Here is a 17475-nt window from a genome sequence, read left to right as displayed (position 1 = left end):
CCATTGCAGTCCATTCCATTCCACTCCATTACATTCCATTCCTTTCTTTTGAGGGTATCTCACTATGTCTCCCAGCCCGGAGTGCAGTGGCACTATCTCAGCTCACATTTCATTATTCCATTCCGTTCTATTCCACTCCATTCCATTCCACTCCATTCCATTCCATTACATTGCACTCCATTCTACTCCCCTCCACCCCACTCCACTCTACTCCATTCCACTCCATTCAGTTCCATTCCATTCTAATATGTTCCATCCCACTATGTTCCATTCCTTTCCTTTTCCATTCCATTCCATCCAACTCCACCCCATTCCACTCCCTTCCATTCCACTCCATTCCACTCCTTTCCATTCCAGTCCTCTCCACTCCACTACAGTCTTCTCCAATCCACTTCACACAACCTCATTCCACTCCATTCCATTCCATTACATTGCAATCCGTTTCACTACACTCCACTCAATTCAACTCCAATAAACTCCATTGCAATCGACTACACTACACTACATTCCATTAAACTCCACTCCGTTCCACCACTCCAATGTACTCCACTCCATTCCATTCCATTCCACTCCAATCCATTCCATTCAACTCCATTCTATTCCACTCCATTCCAGTTCTTTCCAATCCACTCCATTCTTTTCCACTCCGCTTCATTCCAGTCCACTCCACTCCACTTCTCTACACTCCACTCCACTCTACTCCACTCCATTCCACTCCAATCCATTCCATTCTACTCCGTGCTATTCCATTCTGTTCCATTCCACTCCTTTCCAGTCCATTCCACTCCACGCCATTCTGTCGCTTTCCATTACACTCCTCTGCATCCAATCCACTCCACAAAAATGTATTCAACTCTACTCCACTCCATTCAATTCCACTTCATCCCATTCCACTCTACTCCATTTCATTCCACTCCACATTCCATTCCATTCCATTCCATTACACATTCCTTTCATCTTTCCATTCAATTTCACATTTCATTCCATTCCATTTCACTCCATTCCACATTCCATCCATTCAATTCCATCACAAATTCCATTCCATTCCATTCCACATTCCATTCCATTCCATTCCATTCCACATTCCATTCCATTCCATTCCATTCCACATTCCATTCCATTCCATTCCACATTCCATTCCATTCCATTCCACATTCCATTCCACTCCATTCCATATTCCATTCCATTCCATTCCATTCCACATTTCATTCCACATTCCATTCCATTCCATTCCACATTTCATACCATTCCATTCCACGTTCCATTCCATTCCATTCCATTCCACATTCCATTCCCTTCCATTCCAAACTCCATTCGTTTCTATTCCACATTCCATTCCACTCCATTCCAAATTCCATTCCATTCCATTCCATTCCACATTTCATTCCACATTCCATTCCATTCCATTCCACATTTCATACCATTCCATTCCACTTTGCATTCCATTCCATTCCACATTCCATTCCCTTCCTTTCCACATAAAATTTCATTCCATTCAATACCATTCCACATTCCATTCCATTCCATTCTACTGCACATTCCATTCCATTTCACTCCATTCCACATTCCATTCGATTCCATTTTGCATTCCATTCCATTCCATGCAACATTCCATTCGTTTCCATCCCACATTATATACCATTAGATTCCACATTACTTTCGATTCCATTCCACATTCCATTCCACTCCATTCCACATTCAATTCCACATTCCATCCCATTCCACTCCAAATTTGATTCCACATTCCATTCCATTCATTCCACATTCCATTCCATTCCATTCAACATTCCATTCCACATTCCATTCGATCCCATTCCACTTTCCATTCCATGTACTATTCCACATTCGATTCCACATTACATTACATTCCATCCCATATTCCATTCCATTCCATTCCACATTCAATTCCACATTCCATTCCACATTCCATTCGATTCCATTCCACTTTCCATTATACATACTATTCCATATTCCATTCCACATTCCATTCCATTCCATTCCACATTACATTCCATTCCAGTCCAAAATCCATTCCAATCCGTTCCATATTCCATTCCGTTCCATTCCACATTCCATTCCATTCCATTCATCATTCCTTTCCACTCTATTTCACATACCTTTCCATTCCATTCCATTCCATATTCCATTCCATTCCACTGTACATTCAATTCCATTCCATTCCACACTCCATTCCGTTCCATTCTACATTCCATTACAATCCATTACATTCCAGATTCCATTCACTTCCATTCCATTCCATTTCATTCCATTGCACATTCCATTCCATTCCATTCCACATTCCATTCCATTCCATTCCATTCCACATTCCATTCCACTCCATTCCACATTCCATTTCACATTCGATTCCACATTCCATTCCATTCCATTCCACTTTCTATTCCACATTCCATTCCAGATTCCATGCAACATTCCATTTCATTCCATTCCACATTCCATTCTGCATTCCATTCCATTCCATACCACATTCCATTCCACTTTCCATTCAATACTTTCCACATTACATTCCACATTCCATTCCACATTCCATTCCACCTTCCATTCAATACCTTTCCACATTACATTCCACATTCCATTCCATTCCACGTTTCATTCCACGTTGCATTCCACGTTTCATTCCACGTTCCAGTCCATTCCACATTCCATTCCATTCCATTCCACATTCCATTCCACGTTCCATTCCATTCCATTCCACATTCTTTTCCACATTCCATTAAAATAAATTCAACTTTCTATTCCACATTCCATTCCATTCCATTCCACAGTCCATTCCACCTTCCATTCCACTCGATTCCATTCCACATTCCATTCAATTCTATTCCACATTCCAATACATTTCATTCCATTCCACATTCCAATACATTTCATTCCATTCCACATTCCATTCGATTCCGTTTCACATTCCATTCCATTCAACATTCTATTTGTTTCCTTCCCACATTATATTCCATTACTTTCCACATTCCTTTCGATTCCATTCCACATTCAATTCCACTCCATTCCACATTCAATTCCACATTAAATTCCATTCCACTCCACATTCAATTCCACATTCCAATCCGTTCATTCCACATTCCATTAAACATTCCATTCCACATTCCGTTCGATTCCATTCCACATTCCATTCCATTCCATTCCACATTCCATTAATTTCTATTCCACATTCCATTCCATTCCATTCCAAATTCCGTTCCATTCCATTCCATTGCACATTTCATTCCACATTCCGTTCCATTCCATTCCACATTTCAAACCATTCCATTCCACGTTCCATTCCATTCCATTCCATATTCCATTCCCTTCCATTCCACATCCCATTCATTTCTATTCCACATTCCATTCCATTCCAAATTCCATTCCATTCCATTCCATTCCACATTTCATTTCACATTCCATTCCATTCCAGTCCACATTTCATACCATTCCATTCCACGTTCCATTCCATTCCATTCCACATTCCATTCCCTTCCATTCCACATAACATTTCATTCCATTCCATAGCATTCCACATTCCATTCCATTCCATCCCATTCCACATTCAATTCCACATTCCATTCTATTCCACTCCAGATTCGATTCCACATTCCATTCCATTCATTCCACATTCCATTCCATTCCATTCAACATTCCATTCCACATTCCATTCCACATTCCATTCGATTCCATTGCACTTTCCATTATACATACTATTCCACATTCCATTCCATATTCCATTCCATTCCACTCCACATTCAATTCCATTACATTCCACACTCCATTCCGTTCCATTCTACATTCCATTCCATTCCATTCCATTCCAGATTCCATTTACTTCCATTCCATTCCATTTAATTCCATTCCACATTCCATTCCATTCCATTCCACATTCCATTCCATTCCAGTCCAAAATCCATTCTACTCCATTCCACATTCCATTCCATTCCATACCACATTCCATTCCATTCCATTCATCATTCCTTTCCACTCCATTTCACATTCCTTTCCATTCCACTCCATTCAATATTCCATTCCATTCCACTCCACATTCAATTCCATTCCATTCCACACTCCATTCCGTTCCATTCCACATTCCATTACATTCCATTACATTCCAGATTCCATTCACTTCCATTTCATTCCATTTCATTCCATTGCACATTCCATTCCATTCCATTCCACATTCCATTCCATTCCATTCCATTCCACATTGCATTCCACTCCATTCCACATTCGATTTCACAATCCATTCCACATTACATTCCATTCCATTGCACATTCTATTCCACAATCCATTCCAGATTCCATGCAACATTCCATTTCATTCCATTCCACATTCCCTTCCACATTCCATTCCGCATTCCATTGCATTCCATACCACATTCCATTCCACTTTCCATTCAATGCCTTTCCACATTACATTCCACATTCCATTCCATTCCACGTTTCATTCCACGTTGAATTCCACGTTTTATTCCACGTTCCAATCCATTCCACATTCCATTCCATTCCATTCCACATTCCATTCCACCTTCCATTCCATTCGATTCCATTCCACATTCCATTCCATTCGATTCCACATTACATTCCATTTCATTCTATTCCACATTCCATTCGATTCCATTTCACATTCCATTCCATTCAACATTCTATTCGTTTCCATCCCACATTATATTCCATTACTTTCCACTTTCCTTTCGATTCCATTCCACATTCAATTCCACTCCATTCCACATTCAATTCCACATTAAATTCCATTCCACTGCACATTCGATTCCACATTCCAATCCATTCAATCCACATTCCATTCCATTCCATTCAACATTCCATTCCACATTCCGTTCGATTCCATTCCATTTTACATTCCACGTATTATTCCACATTCGATTTCACATTCCATTCCATTCCATTTCACATTCCATTCCACATTCCATTCCATTCCATTCCATATTCCATTCCATTCCATTCCACATTCCATTCATTTCTTTTCCACATTCCATTCCATTCCATTCCAAATTCCATTCCATTCCATTCCATTCCACATTTCATTCCAAATTCCATTCCATTCCATTCCACATTTCATAAAATTCCATTCCACGTTCCATTGCATTCCATTCCACATTCCATTCCCTTCCATTCCACATCCCATTCATTTCTATTTCACATTCCATTCCATTCCATTCCGTTGCACATTTCATTCCACATTCCATTCCATTCCATTCCAAATTTCATACCATTCCATTCCATGTTCCATTTCATTCCATTCCACATTCAATTCCCTTCCATTCCACGTAACATTTCATTCCATTCCATACCATTCCACATTCCATTCCATTCCATCCCATTCCACCTTTCATTCCAATCCATTCCACATTCCATTCCACATCCCATTCCACCTTACATTCCATTCCATTCCACATTCTATTCTCTTCCAATCCATTCCACATTCAATTTCACATTCCATTCCACATTATATTCCATTCTATTCCACATTCTATTCCACATTCCATTACAGACTCCATGCCACATTCCATTCAATTCCATTCCACATTTCATTCCACATTCCATTCCATTCCATACCACATTCCATTCCACATTCCATTCAATTCCTTTCCACATTACATTCCACATTCCATATCATTCTATTCCACGTTCCATTCCACGTTGCATTCCACGTTACATTCCACGTTCCAATCCATTCCACATTCCATTTCATTCCATTCCACATTCCATTCCACTTTCCATTCCATTCCATTCCATTCCATTCCATTGCACATTCCGTTCCACATTCCATTAAATTGAATTCCACTTTCTCTTCCACATTCCATTCCATTCCACATTCCATTCCACTTTCCGTTCCATTCGATTCCATTCCACATTCCATTCCATTCCGTTCTATTGCACACTCCATTCCATTTCACTCCTTTCCACATTCCATTCCATTCCGTTCCATTCAACATTCCATTCCACTCCATTCCACATTCCATTTCACATTCCATTCCACATTCCATTAAATTCCATTCCACATTCTATTCCACATTCCATTCCAGATTCCATGCAACATTCTATTCCACATTCCATTCCACATTCCATTCCACATTCCATTCCAAATTCCTTTCCACATTCCATTCCATTCCATACCACATTCCATTCCACTTTCCATTCAATGCCTTTTCACATTACATTCCACATTCCATTCCATTCCACGTTTCATTCCACGTTGCATTCCACGTTCAATTCCACGTTCCAATCCATTCCAAATTCCATTCCATTCTATTCTACATTCCATTCCACGTTCCATTCCATTCCATTCCACATTCCTTTCCACATTCCATTAAAATAAATTCTACTTTCTATTACATATTCCATTCCCTTCCATTCCACATTCCATTCCACCTTCCATTCCATTCGATTCCATTCCACATTCCATTCCATTCTATTCCACATTCCATTCCATTTCATTCCATTCCACATTCCATTCGATTCCGTTTCACAGTCCATTCCATTCAACATTCTATTCGCTTCCATCCCACATTATATTCCATTACTTTCCACATTCCTTTCGATTCCATTCCACATTCAATTCCACGGTAATTTCCATTCCACTCCACTTTCGATTCCACATTCCAATCCATTCATTCCACATTCCATTCCATTCCATTCAACACTCCATTCCACATTCCGTTAGATTCCATTCCACTTTACATTCCACGTACTATTCCACATTTGATTTCATATTCCTTTCCATTCCATTCCACATTCCATTCCACATTTCTTTCCACATTCCATTTGATTCCATTCCACTTTCCATTATACATACTATTCCACATTCCATTCACACATTCCATTCCATTCCATTCCACATTCCATTCCATTCCAGTCCACAATCCACTCAACTCAATTCCACATAACCTTCCATTCCATTCCACATTCCATTCCATTTCATTCAACATTCCATTCCACATTCCGTTCGATTCCATTCCACTTTACATTCCACGTACTATTCCGCACTCGATTTCACATTCCATTCCATTCCATTCCACATTCCATTCCACATTCCATTTGATTCCATTCCACTTTCCATTATACATACTATTCCACATTCCATTCCACATTCCATTCCATTCCATTAAAGACTCCATTCACTTACATTCCATTCCATTCCATTCCACATTCCATTCCATTCCATTCCATTCCACATTCCATTCCATTCCATTCCACATTCCATTCCACATTCCATTCCACGTTCCATTCCTCATTCCATTCGACATTCTATTCCATGTTCCATTCCATATTCTATTCAACTTTCCATTCCACATTCCGTTCCACATTCCATTCCACATTATATTCCATTCCACTTTCCATTCCATGCCATTCCACATTCCATTCCATTCCATAATCCATTCCACTATTCATTACACATTCCATTCCATTCCATTCCTCTTTCCATTTCATTCCACTCCACATTCCACTCATTCCATTACATATTCCATCCCACATTCCATTCCATTCCATGCCACATTCCTTTCCACATTACCTTCCATTCCATTCCACATTCCATTCCATTCCATTCCATTCCACATTCCATTCCATCCCATTCCACAATCCGTTCCATTCCATTTCACAATTCATTAAACTCCATTCCATTCCTTTCCTATTGTCATTCCACATTCCATTCCATTCCATTCCGCATTCCATTCAACATTCCATTAAGCATTCCATTCCATTCCATTAAAGAGTCCTGTGCATTCATTTCCATTCCATTCCATTCCATTCCACATTCCATTCCATTCCATTCCACAGTCCATTCCATATTCCAATCCAATCCATTCCACATTCCATTCCATTACATTACACATTCCATTCCACATTTCCTTCCATTTCATTCCACACTCCATTCCACATTCCATTTCACATTCCTTTCCATTCCATTCCACATTCCGTTCCACACTCCATTCCACATTCCATTACATTCAATTCCACATTCCATTGCATTCCATTCCACTTTCATTACACATTCCATTGCACTGCATTCCACAATCCATTTCATTCCATTCCACGTTACATTCTATGTTCCTGTGCACATTCCATTCACGTTCCATTCCACGTTCCATTCCGTTCCATTCCACGTTCCATTCCATTCCATTCTAGTTTCCTTTCCATTCCAATCTACTTTAAATTCTACTTTCCTTTTCACATTCCATTCCACGTTACACTTCACATTCCATTCCACTCCATTCCCCATTCCATTCCATTCATTTCCACATTCCATTCTACATTCCATTACATTCCTTTCAACATTCCATTACACATTCCATTTCCCTTTCCATTTCATCTCGTTCCACGTTCCATTCCACGTTCCATTCCACGTCCCATTACATTCCATTCCACGTTCCATTCCACATTCAATTCTGTATCATTTCACTTTCCTTTCTACTTTACATTCCACACTACTTTCCGTTCCATTCCGCATTCCATTCCACACTCCATTCCACATTCCATTCCTCATTAAATTCCACATTCTATTACATATTCTTTTCCATTCCATTCCACACTCCATTCCACATTCCATTCCACAGTACATTCCGTTCCATTACACTTTCTATTCCTCATTCCTTTCCATTACATTCCATTGCATTCCACATTCCATTCCATTCCATTGCATTCCACATTCCTTTCCACACTTGATTCCACGTTCCATTCCACATTCCTTTCCACTTTCGATTCCATTCCATACCTTGTTCCATTTCATTCCATTCCAAGATCCACTTCATGCCATTCCACGTTCCATTCCACATTCCATTTCACATTCCATTCCACATTCCATTTCGCATTCCATTCCATTCCAGTCCATTCCACATTCCATTCCTTTCCAATCCACCCTCCATTCCATTCTATTCCACGTTCCATTACATTCCACATTCCATTCCATTCCATTCCACATTCCATTTCACATTCCATTCCATTCCGTTCTATTCCACATTCCATTCCGTTCTATTCCACACTCCATGCCATTCCATTCTATTCCACATTCCATTCTATTCCATTCAACATTCCATTCCATTCCACTCTACATTCCATTCCACATTCCATTTCTCATTCCTCTCCACGTTCCATTCCAGTCCATTCCATATTCCTTTCCATTCCATTCCACATTCCATTCCATTCCATTCCACATTCCATTCCACATACCTTTCCATATTCCATTCCATTCCATTTCACATTCCATTCCGTTCAATTCCACATTACTTTCCACATTCCATTCCACTTTCCATTTTATTCCATTTCACATTTCACTGCATTCCTTTAAACGTTCTTTTCCACATTCCATTCCATTCCGTTTCACATTCTATTCCGTTCCATTCAACATCACTTTCCACATTCCATTCCACATTCCATTCCATACCTTTCCAATTTCCTTTCCACATTCCATTCCATTCCACTCCACATTCCATTCCATTCCATTCCACGTTCCAATAGTCATTACATACCACATACGATTCTATTCCATTCCATTCCACACTGCATTCCACATTCCATTCCACTTTTAACTACGTTCCATTCCACTATATTTTCCACATTCCTTTCCACATTCCATTCCTCATTCCTTTCCATTACATTCCACATTCCATTCCACATTCCATTGCATTCCATTCTACAGTCCATTCCACATTCCATTCCATGTTCGATTCCACGTTCCATTCCATTCCATTCCACGTTCCATTCCATTCCGTTCCACTTCCATATCATGCCTTTCCACGTTCCATTCCACATTCCATTTCACGTTCCATTCCACATTGCATTTCGCATTCCGTTCCATTCCGTTCCATTCCACATTCCATTCCATTCCAATCCACATTCCATTCCATTCCATTCCACGTTCCATTCCATTCCACATTTCATTGCATTCCATTGAATATTCCATTCCTTCGCACTCCACATTCCATTTCATTCCATTCCACATTCCATTCCACATTCTGTTCTATTCCAATTTATTGCCATACGATTCCATTCCATGCCACATTCCATTCCATTCCATTCAACATTCCATTCCACATTCCATTCCACGTTCCATTCAATTCCTTTCCACATTCCATTCCATTGCAGTCCACATTACATTGCATTCCAATCCACCGTCCTATTCCACATTCCATTCTCATCCATTCCACATTCCTTTCCACACTCCATTCCATATTCCATTCCACAATGCATTCCACATTCAATTACACATTCCACTCCGTTCCATTCTACATTCCATTCAACAATTCATTCCACATTCCATTAAGTTGCATTCCACGTTAATTTCCATTTTCCACTCCACATTCCATTCCACATTCCATTCCATTCCATTCCACATTACATTCCACACTCCATTCCATTCCATTCCATTCCACATTCCCTTCCACATTCCATTCAACTTTCCATTCCATTCTATCCCACATTCCATTAAACATTCCATTCCACAATCAATTCCACATTCCATTCCCTTCTGTTACACATTCCTTTGCACTTTCCATTCCCTTCTCTTCCACATTTGTTTACACATTCCATTCCACATTCCTTTCCAAATTCCATTCCATTCCAATCCACATTCCATTCCACAATCCATTCCATTCCTTTAAACATTCCATTGCATTGCATTCCACATTCCATTCCACATTACGTTCCACATTCCTTTCCATTCCATACCACTTTCCATTCCACATTCCATTCCACATTCCATTCCACGTTCTATTCCACGTTCCATTCCATTCCATTCCACGTTTCATTCCACTCCATTCAACGTTCCATTCCACTTCATTCCTCATTCCATGTCATGCCGTTCCACGATCCATTCCACATTCCATTTCACATTACATTCCACATTCCATTTCGCATTCCTTTCCATTTCATTAATTTCCACATTCCATTCCATTCCATTCCACTTTCCATTCCATTGCATTCCATGTTCTATTCCACATTCCTTTCCATTCCATTCCAGATTTAATTGCACATTCCATTCCATTCCATACCACATTCCACTCTACATTCCATTCCACATTGCATTCCACTTTCCATTCCACATTTCATTCCACTTTCCTTCTCACATTCCATTCCACCTTCCATTCCACATTATTTCCGTTCCATTCCACATTCCATTCCACATTCCATTCCACGTTCCATTCCACTTTCCATTCCATTCCATTCCACATTCCATTCCATATTCCTTTCCATTCCGTTCCACGTTCCTTTCCACATTGCATTTCACATTCCATTCCACATTCCATTCCATTCCATTCCACATTCCTTTCAACTTTCCATTCCACGTTCCATTCCATTCCACTTACCATTCCACATTCCATTACATTCCGCATTCCATTCCATTCCATTCCACATTGCATTCAGCATTCGATTCCACATTCCATTTCATTCCATTCCATTCCACTTTCCAGTCAACATTCCATTACACATTCCATTCCACATTTCTTTCCAGATTCCATTCCTCTTTCCTTTCCGCATTCCATTCCACATTCCATTCCATATTACTTCCCTTCCATTCCACATTCCATTCCATTCCAATTTCCATTCCTCATTACATTCCATTCCACATTCCATTCCATTCCATTCCATTCCATTCCACATTCCATTCCACATTCCCTTCCACATTCCTTTGCATTCCATTATACATTGGATTGCACATTCCTTTCCTTTCCATTTCAGATTCCATTCCACATTCCATTCTATTCCATTCCACATTCCTTTCCACATTCTTTTCCACATTGCATTCCATTCCGTTCCACATTCTATTACATTTTCTATTTAATTCCATTCCACATTCCATTCCACATTCCTTTCAATTCCATTCCACATTCCATTCCACATTCTATTCTACATTCTATTCCACGTTACATTTCACTTTCCATTCCACGTTACATTCTTTTCCATCCCACATTCCTTTACATGTTCCATTCCATTCCATTCCACATTCCATTCCACGATCCATTGCTCTTTCCATTCCACATTACTTTCCACGTTCCATTCCACATTCCATTCCATTCTATTCCATATTGCATACCATTCCATTCCATTCCTTTCTACAATCCATTACATTCCATTCCACATTCTATTACACACTCCATTCCACATTCCATTCCACATTCCATTCCGTTCCATTCCACATTCCATTTCTTTCCATTAAACATTCCTTTCCGCATTCCAATCCATTCCATTCCACATTATATTCCATTCAATTCCACATTCCATTCCACATTCTATTCTACATTCCATTCCATTCCATTCCATTCCACATTCTAATCCACATTCCATTCCACATTCCATTCCTTTCAATGCCATGTTCCCTTCCACATTCCATTCCACATTACATTTCACATTCCATTCCACAATCCATTACATTACATTCCACATTCTATTCCGTTCCATTCCACATTCCATTCCACATTCCCTTCCACTTTCCATTCCAATGCATTCCACATTCCATTCCACATTCCATTCCACATTGCATTTCAGGTTACATTCCACGTTGCATTCCACGTTTCATTCCACGTTGCATTCCATTACTTTCCACGTTCCATTCCATTCTGAATTAAATTCCAGTTTCCAGTACACATTACATTCGGCATTCCATTTACATTCCACTCGATTCCATTACCCATTCCATTCCACATTGCATTACAGATTCCATTGCATTCCTTTCCACATTCCATTTCACATTCCCTTTCACGTTCCATTCCATTCCATTACACTTTCCATTCCACGTTCCATTCCACGTCCCTTTCCATTCCATTCCACGTTCCATTCCACATTCAATTCCATTACAATACACGTTCCATACTACATTCCATTGCACATTCGATTCCGTTCCATTGTACATTCCATTCCACACTCCATTCCACATTCCATTCCACTTTCCATTCCACATTTTATTAAAGGTTCCATTCCATTCCATTCTCCATTCCATTCCACACTCAATTCCACATTCCTTTCCACATTCCATTAAGTTGCATTCCACATTCCTTTCTGCTTTCCATTCCTCATTCCATTCCACATTTCATTCAATTCAATTGCGCATTACAATCCACACTTCATTTCATTCCATTCCATTCCTCATTCCCTTCCACATTCCATTCCACGTTCCATACCATTCCATGTTCCATTCCATTCCATTCCAGATTCCATTCCACATTACATTCCACATTGTATTTCACGTTCAATTCGACATTCCATTTCGTTCTGTTCCACATTTCTTTCCACATTCCATTCCACATTCCATTCCATTCCAATCAACATTCCATTCCACAAACCATTCCTTTGCATTCCACATTCCATTCCATTTTTCCACTTTGTATTCCACATTCCGTTCCACATTCCATTCCATTCCATTCCACATTCCTTTCCACATTCCCTTCCAAGATCCATTCCACGATCCATTTCATTCCATTCCACGTTCCATTCCATTCCATTCCACATTCCATGTCATGTCGTTGCACGTTCCATTCCACATTCCATTTCACATTCCATTCCACATTCCATTCCATTCTATTCCACATTCCATGTCATGTCGTTCCCCATTCCATTCCACATTCCATTTCACATTCCTTTCCACATTCTATTTCACATTCTATTCCATTCCATTCCATTACACATTCCATTCCATTCCATTCCACATTCCATTCCATTCCATTCCACATTCCATTCCACGTACCATTCCATTCCATTCCACATTTAATTGCGCATTGCATTCCATTCCATTCCACATTCCAATCAACATACAATTCCACATTTCATTCCACATTCCATTCCACATTTCATTCCACTTTCCTTTCCGCATTATTTCCTTCCATTCCTCATTCAAGACCACATTCCATTCCACGTTCCATTCCACTTTCCATTCCATTCCATTCCATTTTCCTTTCCACGTTCGATTCCATTCCGTTCGACTTTCCTTTCCACATTACATTCTACATTCCATTCCACATTCCATTCCATTCCATTCCATTCCACGTTCCATTCCACATTCCTATCCTTTCCATTCCACTTTCCTTTCAACATTACATTCCACATTCAATTCTGTTCCATTTCACATTTCATTCCACATTCCATTCAACATTCCATTCCACATTCCCTTCCATTCAATTCCATACCATTCCACATTCCATTCCACACTCTATTCCACTGCATTCCATTCCAGATTCCTTTCCACATTCCATTCCATTGCATTCCACATTCCATTCCACATTCCATTCCATTCTGTTCCACATTCCATGACACGTTCCATCCCATTCCATTCCACATTCCATTCCACATTACATTAAACATTTCATTTCACATTCCGTTTCACAGTCCATTCCTTTCTATTTCACATTCCAGTCCACATTCCATTCCAATCTATTCCACTTTCCATTCCACTTTCCATTTCACATTCCATTCCACATTCCACTCCATTCCGTCCCACATTCCATTCCACCTTCCATTCCATTCCATTCCACATTACATTCCACATTCCATTCCATTCCTTTCCACGTTACATTCCACGTTCCATTCCATGTACCATTCCATGTTCCATTCCACATTCCATTATATTCCATTCCACATTCCATACCATTCCATTACATTCCATTCCACTATCCATTACATTTCCTTGCACATTCCATTCCACATTCCTTTACACATTCCATTCCAAAGTCCATTCCACGTTCCATTCCAAATTCCATGCAGTTCCATTCCACATTCCATTCCGTTCCATTCCATATTCCATTGCCTTCCATTCCACATTCGTTTCGACATTCCAATATATTCCATTTCACTTTCCATTCCATTTCATTCCACTTTCAATTCAAACTTCTTTTCCACATTCCATTCCACATTTCATTCCATTGCATTCCACATTCCATTAAACGTTCCATTTCACATTTATTCCACATTCCATTCCATTTCATTCCACACTCCATTCCACATTTCCTTCCATTCCATTCCACATTCCATTCCATTCCATTCCACTTTCTATTCCACGTAGCATTCCACGTTCCATTGCACGTTCCTTTCCAGGTTGAATTCCACATTCCATTCCATACCATTGCATATTCCATTTCACATTCCATTCCACAATCCATTCCACATTATATTCCGTTATATTCCGCATTCCATTCCATATACCTTTCCATTCCATTCAACATTCCATTCCACCTTCCATTCCACATTCCATTCCTTTCCACGTTCCATTCCACGTTCCACTCTATTCCTTTCCACATTAAATTCCACGTTTCATTCCATTCCATTAAACGTTCCATTCCACATTCTATTCCACATTCCAATCCACATTCCATTACACGTTCCATTCCATTCCATTCCACGATCCATTCCGCGTTCCATTCCATTCCATTCCACTTCCCATACCTTTCCATTCCACGTTCCATTCCGTTCCATTCCACGTTCCATTTCATTCCATTCCACATTCCATTATACCTTCCATTTCACATTCCACTACACATTCCACTCCACATTCCATTCCACATTGCATTCTACATTGCCGTACATTTCATTCCACATTCCATTCCACATTCCATTCCATTCCATTCCACATTCCATACCATTTAATTCCATTCCATTCAACAATACAGTCCATTCCTTTCCACATTCCATTCCACATTTTATTCCACATTCCATTCCGTTCCATTCCACATTCCATTCCACATTCCATTCCACATTGCATTGTCCATTGCATTCCATTCCATTCCACCTTAAATTCTATTGCATTCCTTTCCACAATGCATTCCATTCCATTCCACGCTCCATTCCAGTCCATTCCACATTCCATTCCACACTAAATTCCATTCTATTCCACACTCCATTCCGTTCTATTCCTTTCCATTCTACATTCCATACCATTTCATTCCATTCCACATACAATTCTTTCCATTCCACATTCCATTCCATTCGTCTCCACGTTCCATACCATTCCATGCGATTCCACGTTCCATTCCACATTACTTTCCCTTTCATTCCACATTCCATTCCATTCCACCTTCCATTCCACGATCCATTCCACATTCCATTCCATTGCATTCCACATTCTATTCCACATTCCATTCCATTCCATTAATCTTTCTATTCCACATTGCATTCCATTCCATTCCACATTCCAATCCATTCCATTTCACATTCCAATCCACTCTATTCCGCATTCCATTCCATTCCATTCCACATTCCATTCCACATTCCCTTACACATTCCATGCCATTCCATTCTATTCCACATTCCATTCCATTCCATTCCATTCAACGTTCTGTTTTACTCCATTGCACATTCCATTCCACATAGCATTCCACATTCCATTCCACATTCCATTCCAAACATTCCACATTCCATTCCATTCAATTTCACATTTCATTCCATTCCATTGCAATCCACATTTCACACCATTCCATTCCTCATTGCATTTCACTCCATTCCACTCCATTCGATCCCATTCCACATTCCATTCCGCATTCCTTTCCATTGCACGTTCAGTTCCACGTTCCATTCCATTCCATTCCACGTTCCATTCCGCCTTCCATTCCACATTCCATTCCATTCCACATTCCATACCATTCCTTTCCATTTCATTCCACAATCCATTCCATTCCATTCCACATTCCATTCCACATCCCATTCCACATTCCATTCCACTTTCCTTTCCTTTCCATTCTACTTTGCATTGCACATTCCATTCCATTCCATTCCACATTCCAATCCACGTTCCAATCCGTTAAATTCCACATTCCATTCCACATCCCATTCCACATTCCAATTCGCTTAATTCCACATTCTTTTCCATTCCAATCCACATTCCATTTCACATTTCATTCCATATTACATTCCACATTCCATTCCGCATACAAATCGTTTCCATTCCACATTCCATTGCATTCCATTGCACTTTCCATTCCTCATTCCATTAAACATTCTATTCCACTTTCCAATCCATTTCCTTCCACATTCGATTCCAGTTCATTCCACATTCCATTCCAAGTTCTATTCCATTCCATTACACATTCCTTTCCATTGCATTCCACATTCCATTCCACATTCCATTCCACATTAATGTCCTTTACATTCCACTTTCCATTCCACATTCCATTCCACATTCCATTCCATTCCATTCCACTCCATTCCACATTCCATTCCTTTCCACTCCAAATTACGTTCCGCATGCCATTTCATTCTATTCCACATTCCATTCCACATTCCATTCCACATTCCATTCCATTCCATGTCGCATTGCTTTCCACTTTCCATTCCATTCCATTCCACTTTTCATTCCACATTCCATTCCATATTGCATTCCACATTCCAATCCGTTCAATTCCACATTCCAATAAGTTCCATTCCACATTCCATCTCACATTACATTCCATATTCCATTCCACATTGAATTCCAATTTCCATTCTACATTCCAATCGTTTCTATTCCACATTCCATTCCACAATTCATTCCACATTCCA

The sequence above is a fragment of the Pongo pygmaeus genome, chromosome 22 (assembly GCF_028885625.2).
Source record: "Pongo pygmaeus isolate AG05252 chromosome 22, NHGRI_mPonPyg2-v2.0_pri, whole genome shotgun sequence".
In the NCBI taxonomy this organism is placed as follows: domain Eukaryota; kingdom Metazoa; phylum Chordata; class Mammalia; order Primates; family Hominidae; genus Pongo; species Pongo pygmaeus.
This window is presented reverse-complemented; position numbering follows the sequence as displayed.